Source organism: Camelus dromedarius, chromosome 20 (genome assembly GCF_036321535.1).
Source record: "Camelus dromedarius isolate mCamDro1 chromosome 20, mCamDro1.pat, whole genome shotgun sequence".
NCBI lineage: Eukaryota > Metazoa > Chordata > Mammalia > Artiodactyla > Camelidae > Camelus > Camelus dromedarius.
In genome coordinates this window covers 28,558,674-28,576,638 of record NC_087455.1, presented here as the reverse complement: position 1 = coordinate 28,576,638, position 17,965 = coordinate 28,558,674, and the positions used below count along the sequence as shown (strand labels likewise).

At 48.8% G+C, this 17,965-nt stretch overlaps 1 long non-coding RNA gene across 1 annotated transcript; it reads right to left on the bottom strand.

Annotated features, from left to right (window-relative positions):
• Nucleotides 1–685: 685 nt before the first annotated feature.
• Nucleotides 686–17,829, bottom strand: LOC135318695 (uncharacterized). Its single transcript, XR_010376972.1, has 4 exons — nt 17,697–17,829; nt 15,045–15,144; nt 3,166–3,278; nt 686–2,249 (listed from the first exon to the last, which is right to left on the bottom strand). It is a non-coding gene; the product is annotated as an uncharacterized LOC135318695 (long non-coding RNA).
• Between the last annotated feature and the right edge of the window lie 136 nt (nt 17,830–17,965).

The window sequence follows — 17,965 nt, the reverse complement described above, 5'->3', positions numbered from 1 at the left end:
GAAAAGTTGGACTGGGAGTCAGGTTTATCTTCCAGTTCTGGCTGATGGCAGTAATGACTGTCTAAGGAATTAGGCTTCATGATCAGACTGAGAACCCACTAAATAAGAATCAATGTGTTTGTATTGATTCGAGATGAGTACTTGTGTTTTCCTCTCTGCAAGGCTAGGTATTCTTGGGACTTATTAAAAAATAAAAGTACAGTGAAGTAAAGCAGGACTAAAAATTATCCATACATTATCCATTGACAGACCAAATTATGTCTCTCACAGCTATCCTATGTTTTAATTTTTTAAAAATATAATACTCACTTTCATAGCATTTACAATGTGCCGAGCGTTTTTCCAAATGCTTTCTGCATAGTAAGTCATTTAATCCTCCCAATAATATAAAGTAGGTATGTGCCAAAGGTCACACAGCTTTACATGACAGAGCCGAGATTTGAACCCAGACAGTCTGGGTCAGAGGTCATGTTCAGAACACATGAATGAGTGAATGAATCCCCCACCTGGAATGAGCTGGGTGTGAGTTATACTATTTCTTGAACCTTTGTAGCTGCTGTCTGGTTAGCAAACTGTACATGCATTACTGAATTCAAGGTGGCCTTTTGTCATTTGAATATATTTTATTTGTCAATAGATGCTAAAAAAAAAAAAAGTCACAGGAGGAGCCATGACATTTGTTCATGTTTATATTCGTCTCCAGTTGCTGCTGTAACAAATTACCACAAATTTAGTAGTCTTAAACAACATAAATGTACTCTTTCACAGTTCTGGAGGTCAGAAGTCGAAAATCAACACAGCTGTATTCCTCCTGGAAGCTCGAGGAGAGAATCTGTTTCCTTGCTTTTTCCAGGTTCCAGAGGGCGCCAGCATTCCTTGGCTCATGGCCAGTTCTTCCATCTTCAAAGCCAGAAGCAAAGCGTCTTTTCTCCTCTCTGTCCTCCGGCGTCCCTCTTCCAAGTTCCTCTGTAACTACATTGGGCCCACCAGGTAAACCACGACAAGTTTCCCATCTCAAGATCCTCAACTAAATCACATCTGTAAAGTCCTTTTGACCATGTGCAGTTTCCTATTTCCAGCGTCCAGAGAGCTGGACGTCACCATCTTTGAGGGGCCGTTATTCACACTACCACAATGTCAGAAAGAGATCCTACCCCTGGAAACAGTGGGAGAGGCCTCTGCTAACACAAGGAGTCCACCGTACAGATAGGAGGCGGCAGAAGTCATCTCGTGATGGCCTAACTAAGCCCTTCCCTCCCTCCTTCCTGCGTGTGGCTGGTGGGACTGGCAGGCTCCCGGGCTCTGAGGAGAGAAGGGGAGAGGGAGCCCTGAGGGGCAGAGCAGCCAGTCTCCCAAGAGAGCCCCTGCCCTAGACTCAGCAGGGCCAGCTCTGAGAGGCCTTTCCAAAAGGGCCTTGTCTCCCAGAAGGAAACTTAGTAGTAGACCCAAACGATGAGAACTAGATGAAATCTCTGAGGACATCCAGATGGGCTTTGTGCCTCTCACGGGGGACCCTCAGATTTCAGCAGCACAGGATGCACAGCGTGGCCCAGGGAGGGGGATGCAGGGAGACCCTGCGGCCAAAGCCCAGGCAGGCACGCTTCACTGGGTCTTCTCAAGGGTTTGGGGACTGGGGGTGTAGGCAGATGCACGGTCAGCAGTGTCTGGTCCCTGGGGGAGTGTGGGGGTGCAGAGGGACAGACAGGAGGCTCCTGCTCCCGTTTCTCTGGAGAAGCTCAGCCTTCTGCATGGTCACGGGTCATGTTCCAGCTTCACCATCGTCCCTAACAACAAGCATTTATCTGTATCTTTTACTGAGGTCTGGACTATGAGTCAGGCAAGTGGCCTGAGCTGGGAGGGCAGGGGTTGGGGTGGGGTGGGGGAAGGTAGCTACCAGGAGGTACGGGTTGTTTTGGCTTCCTGCCTTCTGTGGCTTCCCGTCTACGTGAGGAAACGAGGCATGAGCACAGAATGGCCACAGCACAGAGGACACGCCCCTGAAGTGCCGCCTGGCTTTCTGAACTCTCATTTGTACGTGGAAATTATGGAAGAACAATTCAGTCCTTTGCTCTGTACAGAGCGTGTTCCCAGATCCCCCAGCGAATCTCTTACTGCAGGAGAAGTCACAATAAGGCTCTTTCCAAAGGCATCCCGTCCCGCAGCTGGAATAGGTCGTTCCCTGCAGGGCTCCTTCTCCCGGAGGGAACGCGGAGGTTTCTGTGCCTGCCAGGAAGTTTCCTCTTCACCGCCTGGATGAACGCAAACTCCGTCAAACAGGAGTTCAGGTCTGCACATTGCCTGTGAGCACAGCTGGGCCAGCGTCCCACAGCTGCCAGCTGCAGAGGGTTTATTTTCATAGCAACTCGCCCTGTTCTTGACAACGGCGGCCTGGGGCCCAGCTCCAGGATGACAGGTACAGTCAATGATTTGCAGTAGTGGCTTTTGTCCCAGCCGCCCACGGGGGCCAGTGAGGCGTGTTGGTTCCTGCCCCTCGTGAGTATGAGTCCCCACACCCCTGACTCAACTTCCTTCGGAGCTGGGCCTTGCTTGAGCTCTCGGAACCCTCCTCAGGCTAAGCAAGGGCCTAGGGAATGTAGACCTGCTCCCGGGAACCGAGTCAGGGAAAGGAAAGGGTTACAGAAAACTCAGGAGACAGAGAATGTGGGGAAGGCAGTCAGGCCCCAACACGTCTCACGCCAGCAGGCAAGGCTCCTTCTAGCCCAGATTCTGTCCCTGAAGGCCAGAGCTGTGAGGGCACATAGCCAGCTTATCCTCCTGAGCAGACTCCTGACTCTTGGGGCTGGAGGTGCCTAAAAATGACCAAGACCAATCCTGACATCGACTAGATGAGGAAGTTGAGGCCCAGAGGTGCCAAACACAAGCACACGCTCAGACAGTGGGTGGGCAGCAGGACTCAGGTTAGAATCCAAAGTGAAATCAGTCGAATTAGCTTCCAACTTCCACCCCCAGCACACACACACACACACACACACAGGCACATGCATTGCAGGTGACCTATGACTTCCACACCCTAACGAGAGCAACCTTGACCCGAGTTTGCATAAAAATGTGGGCTCAGGGGGTGCCCAGAACCCACTCCATGACAATTGCAGCAGCCCCTTTTTGTCACTCAGCTGTGTGCCAGGTATGGGGCCAAATGCCTACCTGCAGTAGCTCATGTAATCCTCACAAGGTCTCAGTGGAGTAGTGATTATCCCCAGCTTACAAAGGAGGAGCCTGGGCTCGAGGAGGTTCCTTCACTTGCCCAAGCCATTCATCTAGAAAGAGGCAGAGCCAGGATTTGTGCCCAGGCCCGCTGGCTCCAGACCCATGCTCTCAGCCGTGCCGGGGTCTGCCCCCATTCAGACAGGACCTGCTTCTGTTCCTCCCTCTAACAGCCTCACAAAGGCTTCTGGGCTTCTCCCCTGGGCCTTCTCTCCAGGGAGCAGAAGGGGAGGGTCAAGGGCTGTCAGTTTTGAGGAGTATCAGTCCACATGCAGGTGTGTAAGAAGCCCATGGACCAGCACGGGAGCCATGCAGACCCCTCGAGCTTACCTGAACCTAGACTGGGGAGTGGACTGAGGTGGGCGGGCCTGGGGCCAGAGGGAGACTTACTTCACAGTGTATACTGTTTAATATCTTTCAAATCAAGTATTGTATGTATATCTTGCCCTTTAAAAACTAAAGCAAATGTTTTAAAAAGTCACCTAAACATATTTGGAAGGAGTTATGACCCCAAACTGACCCACAATACACACTTTTTGTGGCATAAGCTCTTGTGACCCCTGCTAGCTTCCAGAACCAGCCAAGTGCTTCACGCTTCAGGGAATTACTGTGATAAACCATAACCTGCCACCACCTTGGTGGAGCGGCACAAATGGGGTCTCGCAACTCCTGGCCCAGTTCACACTTTGACTAGCCCGCAAGTTCCACTTAGCAGAGGCCCGGGGTTCTAGCCTCCTTCTTACTCTTCCAGGAAGACACATAGAGGTACAGGAGATACGGTCGTCATCAGCCGCCACCCGCCCGCCCGCCCGCCAACACGGTCCTTGCTGCTTTCTTTAGAGCACTTTCCACTGCTTGAAATGGTCTCATGTACGTATGGTTTCCCTGCGAACTGTATCTCTCCCCAACGGGAGTGGGGACTTGGTCCTGTTCTCAGCACCTAGAACAATGCCTGGCACATAGTGGGCACACAAGAAGCCTTTCCTTGGATAAATTAGTGACCACATAGACTCACAGACTGTCAGAACAGAACTGCATCCCTATCTTATAGAACTGAACTGAGAGTTAAGTGAGAGAATCCATGATGCATGTAAAGCTCTTAGGAATGGAAGTTTTGCGCCCAGCACAGTGCTTTGCTTAAGGAGCTTAAGAAATATTGAGTGAGTGAGTGATGACTGAATTATCATGATTCATGATGAATGAATGAATGATGAAAGGGACCATCAAGATAAACTAACCCAAACCAAATATCTGACTGAAGACAGCAAGCAGAGCAAAGTGGTCTTCACTCATTTCACCCTCCTTCTGGTTATGAGCCAGATTTTGGAGCCTGCTAAGTAAATGCCAAACCCTGCCCCAGTCCCAGCCTGGGCCTATAGCCCACAAGAGCGTTCAGATCCCTATAGACAGCCCTGCCCTTCCCTGGGCATAAGTGAAACAGCAAAGCAGAGCATGAGTCCCCTTCTCCCCACTGGTATGGCAAAAGATTGGTTTTTGATGCTATTATCCCAAGGACTGTTTCTTAGAAAATCAAGTGTCTCTGTGAGCTCTGCATTCCAGAATATTTCAAGAAGAGGCCAGGCTGCCTGGACAGCCTCTTCTGCTGGGACCCCTTGGCCTGGCTCTTGGTTTAGCCTGTCAGCCCTTACTCCATCTCTGCACCACACACTGAAACTCAGGCCCTGCTCTGCTCTTTCAATTCAGATCTACCCCAGGCTGGCCCAGAGCTCCCAGGCCATGATTCGGATTTGAGCACAACGGTCCAGCCCTTCTCCTGGGTTCGCCACTCCAGCCTTGGCATTTTCCCCTCATTTGGACTTGCTCCACGACCTGGCCTCCCAGCGGGCCCCAAGCCCAGCAGAGAGCCCCCAGCCCCACCCCTGGAAGTCAGAGGAGGCGGCCGAGGCAAGGCTGGGAGTAAAGGAAGGTCATCCGACACGGGGAGTTGTGGACTAGCCCCGCCTTCATGAGGATCTCCCTCAGTTCCAACCTCTCCATACAATGATGTGCATGCAGTAGGTTCCCAGAAAATCCCCACTGAATTGAGTTTCCTTTCATTCTCTCTCCCCAGAAATCCCCTCACTCCCATAATTCAGTTCTCTGGGTGGTGGTAAGCACAAATATTTAATCGAGGCAAGTAACCAGATAAGCTGACAGAATTAGAAAGAAACTGGATCAAACACCCTGAGAGACGGTGTTTTCTGCCCACTCCTCCACAAGCCAACTTCACATCTGGTTTCTGTAGGTGCAGACACCCAGGCAGGGCAAGGCTGCAACCCAGGCAAACACCCAGGAAGGAGGGGGCTGGTTTCCAAACCAGAGGGAAGAAGCTGGTAAACAGCCTGAGTAGGTCAAAGGGCAGGGAGAGGGGCCATGCTGACTTCACCCTGTCCGGGCGTGGGAGCAGGCCGGTTCAGCAGCGGATGGCAGGCACCACGGCAAATACTTGATTGACATTTCCTGGCACACCCCCGTGGCTTGGCAATTTCCTGATCCTGGGACATATGGGTGCTTGGGAACAGTTTAACCCAGAGGCAAGTGGGGAAGGTTTTTGTCTTGATCAAGACTCCTCCAGCTGACGTGACAAAAAATCCAGTTCAAGTAAAAGTCAAAACAGGTAACACTGTACAGCATTTACTGTCCCCAGGCCCTATCCAAGCCCTCTGTACCTTAACTGCTATTCCTCTCAACAACTCTAGGAGGAAGGAATGATTAGTGTCCCCATTTTACACATAAAGTCACTGAGTAACCTGCCCAAGGTCACACAGCTTGGCAAGTTCAGATGAAAACTCAGCCATGTGGTGCCTCCTACACTTTCCTGACTCCAGCTCAAACAGGCAAGAAGAGGTCTGTGCTAGCTTGGGTCCCACCTCCACCCCCATCATGGGAGGGGGTGGATGCAGGTGGGGCTCAGAAGACAGGTGACAGGAACAAAGGGAACTTCAGACTTTCCGTCTTGGTCTTTAGTCCCTCTTTTCCTGTCGGCTGGGCTGACCCTCTTCACCTGCAGCCTGATTTCCTCCACACACAGAGGGGAGCTGCAGTCAGCGCACTCTCCCGGTGCTCCCAAGTTGGAACCTTCCAGAAAGGGCTCTCTCCTGGCAGGTCTACAGCAGGCAAGGTGGGGGGAGTGGTCTGTAAGAAAGTGGTAGCTCCCATTCCAGTTCTTGGTCAGAGTCATGGGAGGTGCCAGTTCCAGGAAGAAGAGGGGAAGAGTCCTGTCTGGACCCAAGGGCCCCAAGTCCACAGCCCAATAGACAAGAGTGAGAAAGGTCTCTCAGTCCGGCCCCCACGCACTGCAGGGCCAGGATCCTCTGGGTGCTCCCAGGGTGGGGGGTGGGGCAGAGAGGAAATACGAAGACTGAGACAGGTTGCTCTGGGAGGAAGTGGTGGGGGAGCAGGGAAGGGAAAGGAAGTCAGGAATGGACACTGGCACAATAAGGTCCCTGAGACAGATAGGCTGGGAGAGGACACGTGAGTATGAAGGACAAAATGCTTAGATTCCTGGGTCAAGGGTGAGGAGACAGTGGGAACCCTTACTCTGCTCTTTCTTCCTTTTTTTTTAAGACTTTATTGATTTATATTTTAATGGAGGTACTGGGAATTGAACCCAGACCTCGTGCGTGCTAAGTACACGCTCTGCCACTGAGCTATCCACTCCCGTCCACTGTGCTCTTTCTTCTACACGGACAGTCTCCACGATACATCAGGAGGCCTGCTGGAAATTAGTCCTCATGCTTCCTCCCAGCTTGAATCGGACCTATTCCTGAATAACAAAGCACCCCAAAACTTAGCTTAAAACTACAGTATTAGTTTATTATCTTTCTCAGTTTCTAAGAGTTAGGAATCTGGGGGCTGCTCGACTGGGCAATTCTGGCTGGGGGTCTCTCGTGGGCTTGCAGTCCCACAGCGGCTGGTCACCCCTAAGGCCTCCACACTCACAGGCCTGCTGCCTGGCCCGGGGGCTGCCACCGCTGGGGCTCCCTGGGCATCTCTCAGCTCTGCTCTAAGGCCTCTGCACGTGCTCTCCCCAGCACAGCCACTTCAGGGCACCCAGACCCCTTCCGCGTTGGCTCAGGGCTCTCAGACACACCTTCCGAGAACGGAGCAGAAGCTGTGTTGCCCTTTATGACCTAGTCTTGGAGTAGCACAGCCTCGCTTCCACAGCACTTGGTGGGTCAGGAGAATCTCAAAAGTTCCACCCGGGTCCAAGGGGGTGAAACATACCCCACCTGTCCATGGAGGAGGGTCAATGTCACTCTGTAAGAAGAGCAGTGGGGTGGAAAATCACACAGGGGGTGGATAATCACACAAGGGGTGGATGTGGGATGGATGTTGGTGTGGCTGTGTTTGGAAATTACAATCCGCCCACCATTCCTCAGGAGCAGCGTGATTCAGAAACAGGAAGAGAACCAGGGCTAGTGGCTGCAGTCTCACTCAAGCTGTGCCTCTTTTTTGTTGTAATTCAAACAATATAGACCATACAGCAAAAAAAATCCTGCCTCCCAGAGGAAACCTCCCTAACCAATTTGGTATTCACCCTCTCGGATCCTTTTCCTAGGCATTTACAAATACGTATGTAAGTCTTAATGTGCTGGGAACTTTTCACTGGCCCTCCAGGTCCACTCTCCACCCCCCGCCCCAACGTGCCCTGGGAAGGCTAACCTGCAGTAAAGGTCTCGTCCCCTTCTGGCTTCCCGGTGGGTTTGGCAAATGCAGAACACCAGGTGGAGACTGGCGGGACGGAGGAGGGTGAGTTCAGGGAATTGATTTTCCATGTCCCACCCTGGCTGTCTCAGCGAAGTAACTTGAGGAAAGTCACAAGTCGTGTGGGGTGACCCCTCCACATCAGTCTGTCTCTGGGCTCCCGCCGGTGGTGACAGAGCCCCCAGTGTTACGCTCCCCAGGGCACCAGGGCCATGCCTGCTGGTCTCCCATGTCCTGCCTGCCCACAACTCTACAAGGATTCCTTTTATTAAACTCTCCTCGAATTACCGAACACGAGTCTGCCCAATTCATACAACATACCCTCCTATTTTTAAGTGGTATTATGCTGTGCATATTATTGAGCAAGTAGCTTTTATCACTTAATATGTAATGTACACCGTTCCACATCAGTGCATATAAGATCCACCTCGCTCCTTTGAATATCTGCCTGTACCGTCTAGAGTGTGTGCACCCTAACTGGTGTGACCCTTCCCCTTCTGACGGACATTTGCATAATTTCTAGCTGTTTCCCCTTTACAAACACTGACACAACGAACATACTCATGTGCGTCTGGCTGTCTAAACTGTGTTTCATTGCCTGATACAACTTAAAGGGTAAGGGGTGGGTTCTGGAGCTCTATCTCCCTGAGTTCAAATCCAGTCTCCTCTACCTAATGGCTGTCTGATCGTGGGCATATTTGAGGCACTGACACTTCAGGTCCCGCATCCATTAAAAAGGCAGTAATACTTACACAGGGCTTGGGAGGGGAATCTCAAGGACTGGCCAAAGGATTACATGGTATGAACCACGTAAAGCATCTAGCACATTCAGCCACTAAGGTTCAGTTTTCCCATCTGTAAAATAGTACAGTTACCTCCCTGGTTGGGTGATTTTGAGGATTAAGTCTCACAGGGTTGTAAAGATTAAGTGATAATCCAAGTAAAGCGCTTGGTGCTGAGCCTAGCCTGCAGTAAGTGCTCGGTGAACGTTAGCGCTTTCCTTTTAGCAGCAGTAATCTCTACCGAGTGTGATGTTTTATTGCAGATATTAAGACTGTAACAGCAGTTATATTTTATGTTGATTATGGCTCCTAATAACTAAAACTATTTGTTGAGAGTAATCTAGGCAGAAGAAGTTGCTTAAATAAACCCTTTAGGTATATAAATGTACATAGAAACATAGCTTATTAATTTGTTTCTTGTTATTTCCTGTTGGGGAAATAGACCAAAGTTCCTTCTTTAGCTGCATTATGTAAACGAGCGTTTGGGGGCCAGTGGGGTGAGTGGAATGGCTCCCTTTGATGATTATCCCCATAAAGGCGGACCCCAGATTTATCTTTTCTTCCATGTCGCTCTCTCTGCCAACAAACATATCTGCTCCATCCACTTGCCTCGCCACTAGAGAGCTGACAGGAGACATGGAGGGGGAAGGAGCCCTTCTGTAGTTCTTGAACCTCTAAATACTGGATTAGAATCCTAATCCCGCAGCGCATCCCAAATCCCGAGAAGTGTCATGGTGGCTTCAGGATACACCACCTTCCAGAGGCCACGTGGTTCACAGATGGGAAAGAGGAGCCTGTGGATTTTCAGAACCAACATGCCTGCCAGAGAACTGCTAGTCTTAACTGCAGTTATGACCATTAAGCAAGAGTCTGATAAACATATTGCTTAACACCCATCTATCCATAGGCCCGCAGCTGCCTTCTCCTAGAACTTGACGTCTCTATTTGGGCCATCTCCCCAAAGGCATCCCATGCAGAGAAAGTTCACCAGGAAGCCACAGGCATCAGGGCTTGTGGTAGCACTGCCCACTAGGGTAAAAGCCACCGGCATCTAATCACATGGGGCTGTGGAGAGCCAGAGCGAGGCTGGGGAGGGGGTGTGCTCTTCCTGCAGGGCCTGCTCCGCCCTCCCCTGTTCTTGGCACATGGATATGTGTACTCTGGGCAGCCGTTTGCCCTGAGAAACTGGGACCAGGCCACGGGCACTCCAGGGCCTGCACAAACAGGGAATGAGATTCCGCCTGCCCAGCCCTCCGCCTCGTGGGATGCAGCCTTCCTTACAACACCGGTCTGCTGGTTCTCAAAATCCAGCAGCATCAGACCACCTGGGGGAGGACAGGGCAGAGAGAAGGCTTGTTAAGAAGGCAGAGTCCCAGGTCCTCCCCTGGAGCTGCTGACTCTGTGAATGAGGCTCTGCTTCTGGGAAATACATCCATGTCAGAATCACAAACTGGTGGGCAGTTCACCAAAATGAGCCCTCAGACAATTTTTTTTGTATATCTGTACCATCCTTAAAGACAAATATAAGACAGTACACCATAAAACTACGAGAAGAGAACATAGGCAAAACATTCTCTGACATAAATCGTAGCAAAGAGTTCTTGGGTCAGTCTCCCAAGGCAATAGAAATAAAAGCAAAAATAAACAACTGGGACCTAATCAAACTTATAATCTTTTACACAGCAAAGGAAACCATAAATAAGAAGAAAAAACAACCTATGGAATGGGAGAAAAAAATTGCAAACAACACAACCAACAAGGGCTTAATTTCAAAAACATACAAACAGCTCATACAATTCAATATTTTAAAAAAAGCCAAACAACCCAATCAAAAAATGGGCAGATGACCCAAACATTTCTCCAGTGAAGACAGAGATGGTCATCAGGTACATGAAAAGATGCTCAACATCACTAATTATTAGAGAAATGCAAATCAAAACTACAAGGTATCACCTCACACCAGTCAGAATGGCCATCATTAAAAACTCCACAAATAATAAATGCTAGAGAGAGTGCGGAGAAAAGGGAACCCTTCCACACTATTAGTGGGAATGTAAATTGGTGCAGCTACTATGAAGAACAGTATAGAGGTCTCTTAAAAAACTGAAAATAGAGCTACCATAAGATTCAGCAATCCCACTCCTGGGCATACACCCAGAGGAATCTCTAATTTGAAAAGCGACATGCACTCCAATGTTCACAGCAACACTATTTATAATAGTCAAGACATGGAAGCAAACTAAATGTCCATCAACAGATGAATAAAGAAGATGTACTATATAGATACAATGGAATATTACTCAGCCATATAAAAGAATGAAATTTTGCCATTTACAGCAACATGGATGGACTTAGAGATTGCCATACTAAGTCAAAGAAAAACAAATATTTTGATATCACTTATATGTGGAATCTAAAAAAAAATGATACAAATGAACTTATTTACAAAGCAGAAACAGACTCAAAGACATAGAAAACAAACTTATAGTTACCAAAAAGGGACTGGCAGGGGAGGAATAAATCCAGAGTTTGGGATTAACAGATACACACTACTTTATATAAAATAGATAAACAACAAGGTCCTACTGGATAGCACAGGGAACTATATTCAAAATCTTGTAACAATCTATAATGGAAAAAAATCTGAAAAAGAATATACATATATGTGTATAACTGAATCACTTTGCTGTACACCAGAAACTAAGACAACTCTGTAAATCAACTACACTTCAATTTTTTAAAAACTGTCTGCGCCATCATGTAAAATGGGAAGATTTCATGTAAAAATCTTATCTCGATCCAGAGCGTGGCCAAGACCCAGGTCTGTTTACCACGTGGCAGTAATAAAACAGGGCTAAGCAGCATCCACCCCTGGAGGCAGGGCTGGTGCTCCCTAGTTCGCCATAGGGCCAGCCCCCCAGTACACACACAGATGCACATGCACTCACCCCTGGCTCTGTCTTCTGGAGGTGCCCCGCAAGCTTTTGAGTTCACAGACTCTGCCCTACACTGCCAGGGCGGGGGGTAGAAGAGGCCGAAAGATCGCGCTTCTCTGCTTTCCCAGCTGCAGCCCATGGTACTAATGTCCTAATAACAACAGAGTTAAGTCTCCTAACTCCATTCTCCTGTGTCATCCCCTCACAAGGATGGAACTTCCACAAAAGCAGAACCTTTGTCAGTTTCATTTTCTATAGAATCCTGTGACTGGCACACAGTAGGGGCTCAAAAATATGTACTGAGCAAATCAAAACCACCATGAAATACCACTTCACATCCACTAGAATGGCTATAATCTGGATAAAAAAAAAAAACCCAGAAAATAAGTGTTGACCAGGACATGGAGAGTTGGAACCCTCCTGCGTTGCTGGTGGGCATGTAAAATGGTGCAGCCACTATGAAAACAGTCTAGCAATTCCTCAAAAAGTTAAACACAGAGTGACCATATAACCCAGCAATTCCACTCCTAGATATATACCCAGGTATTCAAACAAAAACTTGTATACAAATGTTCATTGCAGCACTATTGCCAAAGGTGGAAACAGCTCAAATGTCTATTGACCGATGAATGGATAGCAAAATGTGATCTATCCATATAATGGAATATTATTCCATCATAAAAAGGGATGGAGGACTGATACCTGCTATGCCGTGGATGAACACTATAAGCAAAGAAAAGCCAGACACAAAAGTCTACACATTGTATGATTCCATTTGTATAAAATACTCAGAATAGGCAAATCCATAGAGACAGAAAGTAAATTAATGGTTGTTAGAGGCTGGGAGGAGAGAGTACTGAAAAGTGACTACTCTCACTGGATAGGGAGTTCTTTTAGGAGTGATGAACACGTTCTGGAACTAGATAGGATGATGATCATACAACATTGTGAATAAACTAGATGCCACTGAACACTTAAAAATTGTTAAGATGGTAAATTTTATCTTATGTATATTTTACCACAATAAAAAAAATACTGAATGAATGAATCAGCCCCTGCCATGGAATTATCCTGCGGCTTGATGTACCTTTGTTCTGGGCCCTGGAGAAGCAGAAGGCTAAGGTCTGGCCTGGACCACACAAAACCTCCGGGCCAGAAGAGGAGTGAGCTTGTGTGGAGGTAGGGGTGGTTTGGAACTCTACAATTCTGACTGCCTGGAAAGCAAGGGAGAGGAGGAGGTACCTACAGAGGTGGTCAGGTTACAAAAGAACTCACAAATCAGGCCAAGGAGCTCAGAAGTTATCCCAGAGGTGGTAGGGAGTCACTGAGGAATATTCAGCAGGGGAGTTATATGATCACATTTGCAGTTTTCATGTCCTTTGAACCTACAAATGTTCCACGAGGCCCCCAAAGCAGTTCTTAATGCAATTCCCCTTCAGCTCTCTGGCCCTGCTCACTCTTCACCCACACACATCTGTTAAAGGCCTTTCTCATAGGTTAGGTACCTGGAAACAGGCTCCAGACAGATTTGCATGTCGGGAGGCTTGCCGAGGAGAATCCTGGAGTAGCTCCTGCAGGGGAGTGAGGGCACTGGGTAGAGGCCGAGGCTGAACTGGGATGCAACTGACACAGACACCTCAGATGACCTGAGGGGAGCTCTGAAGCCGGATGCCTCAAGGGATGCCTCAAGGGATGCCTCAAAGAAGGCAAGGAGTCCCCGTCTACGTGGCCCTCCTCTCTGACTAGCCATTGGATGCAGGCTGCCCTGGGAGAGGGCAGAGCCTTGAACCTGGTGGCTCCCTTCCTCCAAGTGCAATTCCTGGGGAAGGATTCAGCATTAAGCAGCCAGCAGGCAAGTCTCCCCGCAGCTGCAGAGGGAGTGCCTGGGCCCTGAAGGGAGACCTGGACGAGGGCCCCACAGCATCCACTACAGGCCTCGCCTGGAGCTCAGAGCTCTTTGCAGCTAAGTGTTCAGAGAGATGCTCGCTGTTTCCCCAGCTTCTGCCCACATCTGCTACTGCCAGTGCCAGCCCTCTGAAAGTTCCCCTCAAGAGTTTCAAGACATCAGCTAGGTCATAATTTTCCATCTTTTCCTCCACCTCTTTCCTCTCCCAGGTCTCCTCTGCCAGGGACCACCTCATCACCAGGTGCTAGCTATCACTGTAGCTGCTGAAATCCTACCCCCCACCACCACCTGACTGCCCAGACGTGAACAAAGCTCGTCGTCTTCTCTGGCAAAGCTGGGGAGAAAGTCCCCTCCCCTAGTGACCCGCTTCCCTAGAGGAGCTGTAAAGATCTCCTGCGCCTCAGTTTCCAGGGTTAGCACCTTTACATTGCCCCTGCTGGGCTGGGGGGTTAAAGAACTTCAGGAGGGCCTTCTCAACCTTGGCTGCCCACAGAATCCCCTGGGGAAACTTATTAAAAATACCAGTGCCTGGGCTCCACCCCAGACCAATGGAAACTCACAGGGTGGGGCCAGGCACTGGGAGTGCTTTGCAGTCTCCCCTCGTGATTCGAGTACCTGCCAAAGCTGAGAACTAGTGACCTCGATTATATTTTTTTACAAAGATCAGTCAGGGAGCGTGGAGGACAGCCATGATTTAGGAGAGAGAAGTCAGGCTTGACCCGGCCCAGAGGTGATGTGAGTGAGTGGAAAAGACGAAGGCAGAGATTATGTAAGCAGAGTGAACAACGGCCCAGGCAGGGTTAAACTGGAGGAATTTCCCAAGAAGCCAAGAAGTGCTCCTGCCCGTGCCCCACCCCCAGGGATCCTGATTTAATTGGTCCAGGTGGTTGAGCCCTGGAGGGCGGGGCAGGCATCAAGTGACCCAGGTGATTCTAATGGGCAGGTCAAGTTGAGAGCCAGAGCTTTCTGTCCTGTCACAGTCTTGCCTGGCAACCCCACCAAGCAGGTGTCCAAAGTTTCCAGGTGGCCTCCACCCAGTGTTGACAAGCCAGCCATGTTTCTTACCACCTGGACCCTGGAGTGAGGTCTTGAGCAACTCCAAGTTCCATCCAATCTAAACTCTAACGCCAGCACGCCCAGCCTGCCTCCTGGGAGAGTGGGTGGAGCTGCTCTGCAGGGTGTGGAGCTGGACAGCTGTTTGTGGCTCTCCTTCCTGGGCACTCAGCTGGCCTTCTGCCCCTCCCACCAAAAGCGCCAGCCAGTGCTTTATCCAGCTTGGCATTTTCTCATGCAGGTGATTTTTATTTTCCAGAAAGGAAATTGCTATTTTTCTAAAGATAAATGTAATACATAATTGGTTTTCTTTTTAAATCTTTTTCCAGAATATGAAGTAAAAAGTGAAAATCACCCTTAATCCCCACACCCAGAGGCGCCCCCAGTAAGAAAGAACAGAGCAGCTCCTGATGGCTGGAGCTGGCCTGTACTCACAGCCAGGCCTTGGTCTTGTGGACAAAGAATGTCGCCTGCCATTCTCCTGTTGAGCAGAACCAGCTCCACAGAACACCAACATCAGCCAAGGCCACTGCCACTGTGAAGAGCAGGACAAAGACAAGACCATTCTGTGATTGTGTCTGAATGAAACAAAAACAAGAGCATCGTCCAAACTCCAAAAATAACCAAACATCCACCTGTTCTGGCAAATCAGTGACTGTTGTTTTTGTTTTGTTTTGTTTTGACCAATTATAGCCTCATTTCATTCATCCTGATGAGAATTATTAAGACATCCAATCAAAATTACCCCTGTTTCCTGGTAGCATCCAATCCAGAGCACAGCCCTGCTTGCAAGCTCAACACTGATACTAATTCCTTTCTAGCATCTTCTGTCTCTTTTTTTCATTGGGAGGGAGGTAATTAGGTGTATTTATTTATTTATTTAATAGAGGTACTGGGGATTGAACCCAAGACCTCATGCATGCTAAGCATGCGCTCTACCACTGAGATATACCCTCCCACTACCAGAACATTTTATAAGAGGAAAATATCCAAGCTGCCGGTAAACCCGACTGCACTTTGTTCCTGGTGGGATATAGAGCACTGACACCATAATTTTGGAACATATCCTTCCAGATGTTTTTTCTCTGAATATAGATATATCTTTATTTGAAAAAATGAAAAAGACTGTAATTCTATTTTACGATCTACTTTTTTGTGAAATTAACAACCCCTTAAGAAAATTATTTTCAACAGCTGCCTCTCCTGCTGTATGGATGCTGTGGACGTGCTAAGTCCACTTTCTAATCGTGTGACTCTGTGTGTCTTTAAGCTTTTTGACAGTCGGCTCATATGCTTTTTTGATATCTGCCATGGGCTGCTGGCTTTCTTCAGAAAATCCTGAGAGGGATCACCACTTTGCCAGGCTTTGGTGCAAGGAAGCCACGGGTGAGGCTGGAGATACTGCAACTGTTCTCCGGGGAGCAGAGCCAAGGTCCTCTCAGGTGTGGCAGGAAAAGTTGCCACTGATGCAGAGCCAAGCTTCAGAGCTGACCCTGAGAGGAGGTCCGCACACTCCCCGCCACTCCCAGTGTCGCCCATTCAAAGATCAGGGATCTTCAGCTTTCAGAACACCCACTGCCTCAGAGGGGATTCCATCCAGGGTAATCGAGCTTGGAAAACATTTTGGTGGATTTATATCTTACAGGAAGGTTCTCCAAGGTAGTGAAGCCAACAAAATTCCAAAACAGCAAGGTCAGTTCAACTCTGTTAACTAATTCGAGCCCATAAATCAAGGCCAGGAAATGGGCTGTGTTCTAGTGCAATGCTTTCAAGCCTCCAATCACCTGGGGGTCCTCACAACAGAGTCTTGATTCCAACAGGCGGGTCTGAGAGTCTGCAAGTCTAACAAGATCCCAGGCGATGCTGATGCTGCCAGAGTAGCCAGGTCCTCACTGTCTGGCTGGCACTTACCCCTAAAAGTCTCCCGTAAATTCACTCTCATTGTTTGCCAACATTTGGGGAGAGTATGATGATCACCAAATGTATCAGACCTCTCTTCCCACCTCGGAGAAGTCTCTAGGTCCCTTCAAGGGATGAACCTTTAGCCAGGCAAAAGTTCTGCTCTCCAGACAGGAGTTTGGACACCACACCCAGCTCACACACAGCTGCACACAGGCAACGTGAGGTGGAGGAAATGGGGAGGGCTCCCACCTTCTCATAGCAGACTTGAAGGAGAGCTTAAACAGACCTGCTCCCAAAGAGCCCAGTTTCAAGGAATGAATGACCCCGAGGCCCAGAAGCCCCCAGACAGCACCCCCGTGCACGTCTATGATTATCTCCATATAAAAGTTCACTATTCCAAATTGAGAGATAAAAGCAAAAATAGGTTCTAAAGAGTTTAGCTAATTTCATGACAGATTCATAAAGAGTCACTAAGAGGGGGGAAAGCTAGCAATTTGGAAAGGAATCTCTTGCCTCCTCTGGCAAGCATTTCTCTCTTCCTTCTGCTGTGGGATGCTTGCTCCCATCCAGTTCGGCGTTTCTCATATTCCTGGGCACTCCTCACTGTCTGCCACCCCCTCTGCCACCGTCTTGGTCTCTAACCCCCTCACCCCCACTCAACAAGGAGTACAGTTGCAGAGGGCCCCTGAACAATATCAGATGAATAGTGGCCATGCCCTGGTGACTCGGTTCTGCATCAAGCAGTCCTGAGATTCCATTTTCTTGTCTTGGAGCTGCGTGTCCAATATGGTAGCAGCCAGCCACACATGGCTTTTTAAATACACATTAGCTAAAATTTAATAAATTTTAAAATTCAGCTCCTCAGTTGCACAAGCCACATTCTAAGTGCTCCAGAGTCATGTGTGACACGTGGCTACTCTACTGGGTGTGCAATGATAACATTTCCATCCTCACAGAAAATTCTATTGGACAGGGCTATCCAGATGTTTCTCACCAAAACCCAACAAGTCATAGGGTACGTTTGTGTGTTTTAGGAAGAGGCACCTCGTCCTCAAGACACCTTACTGACCCCTACAGGAAAAAACAAAGCAATCAATGTTCAAATCTGCAACCGTGCTGTACATGGCAACCCGCCCCCGCCCCATGTTGTGCAGTGCACAACCCACTCCATCATAGGCAGCAAACCTGATAAAAGTCCTTCATTGATCCTTAGAGTTTCACTTCTGTCTTCATCACATCAGACCATGGCCCCCTTATCTTCTCCTTTCGGTGTGGGTGGGGGCTGTGGTTTGCAGTTGGTCCTTGTTATTAATTTCCTGTAGCTGTTGAAACAAATTACCACAAACTACATGGCTTAAAAGAACAAAAATTAATTCTCTCACAGTTCTAGGGACCAAAAACCCAAGGTCAAGGTGTTCTCAGGCCTGCACTCTCTCCAGCTTCCCTTCCTTGCC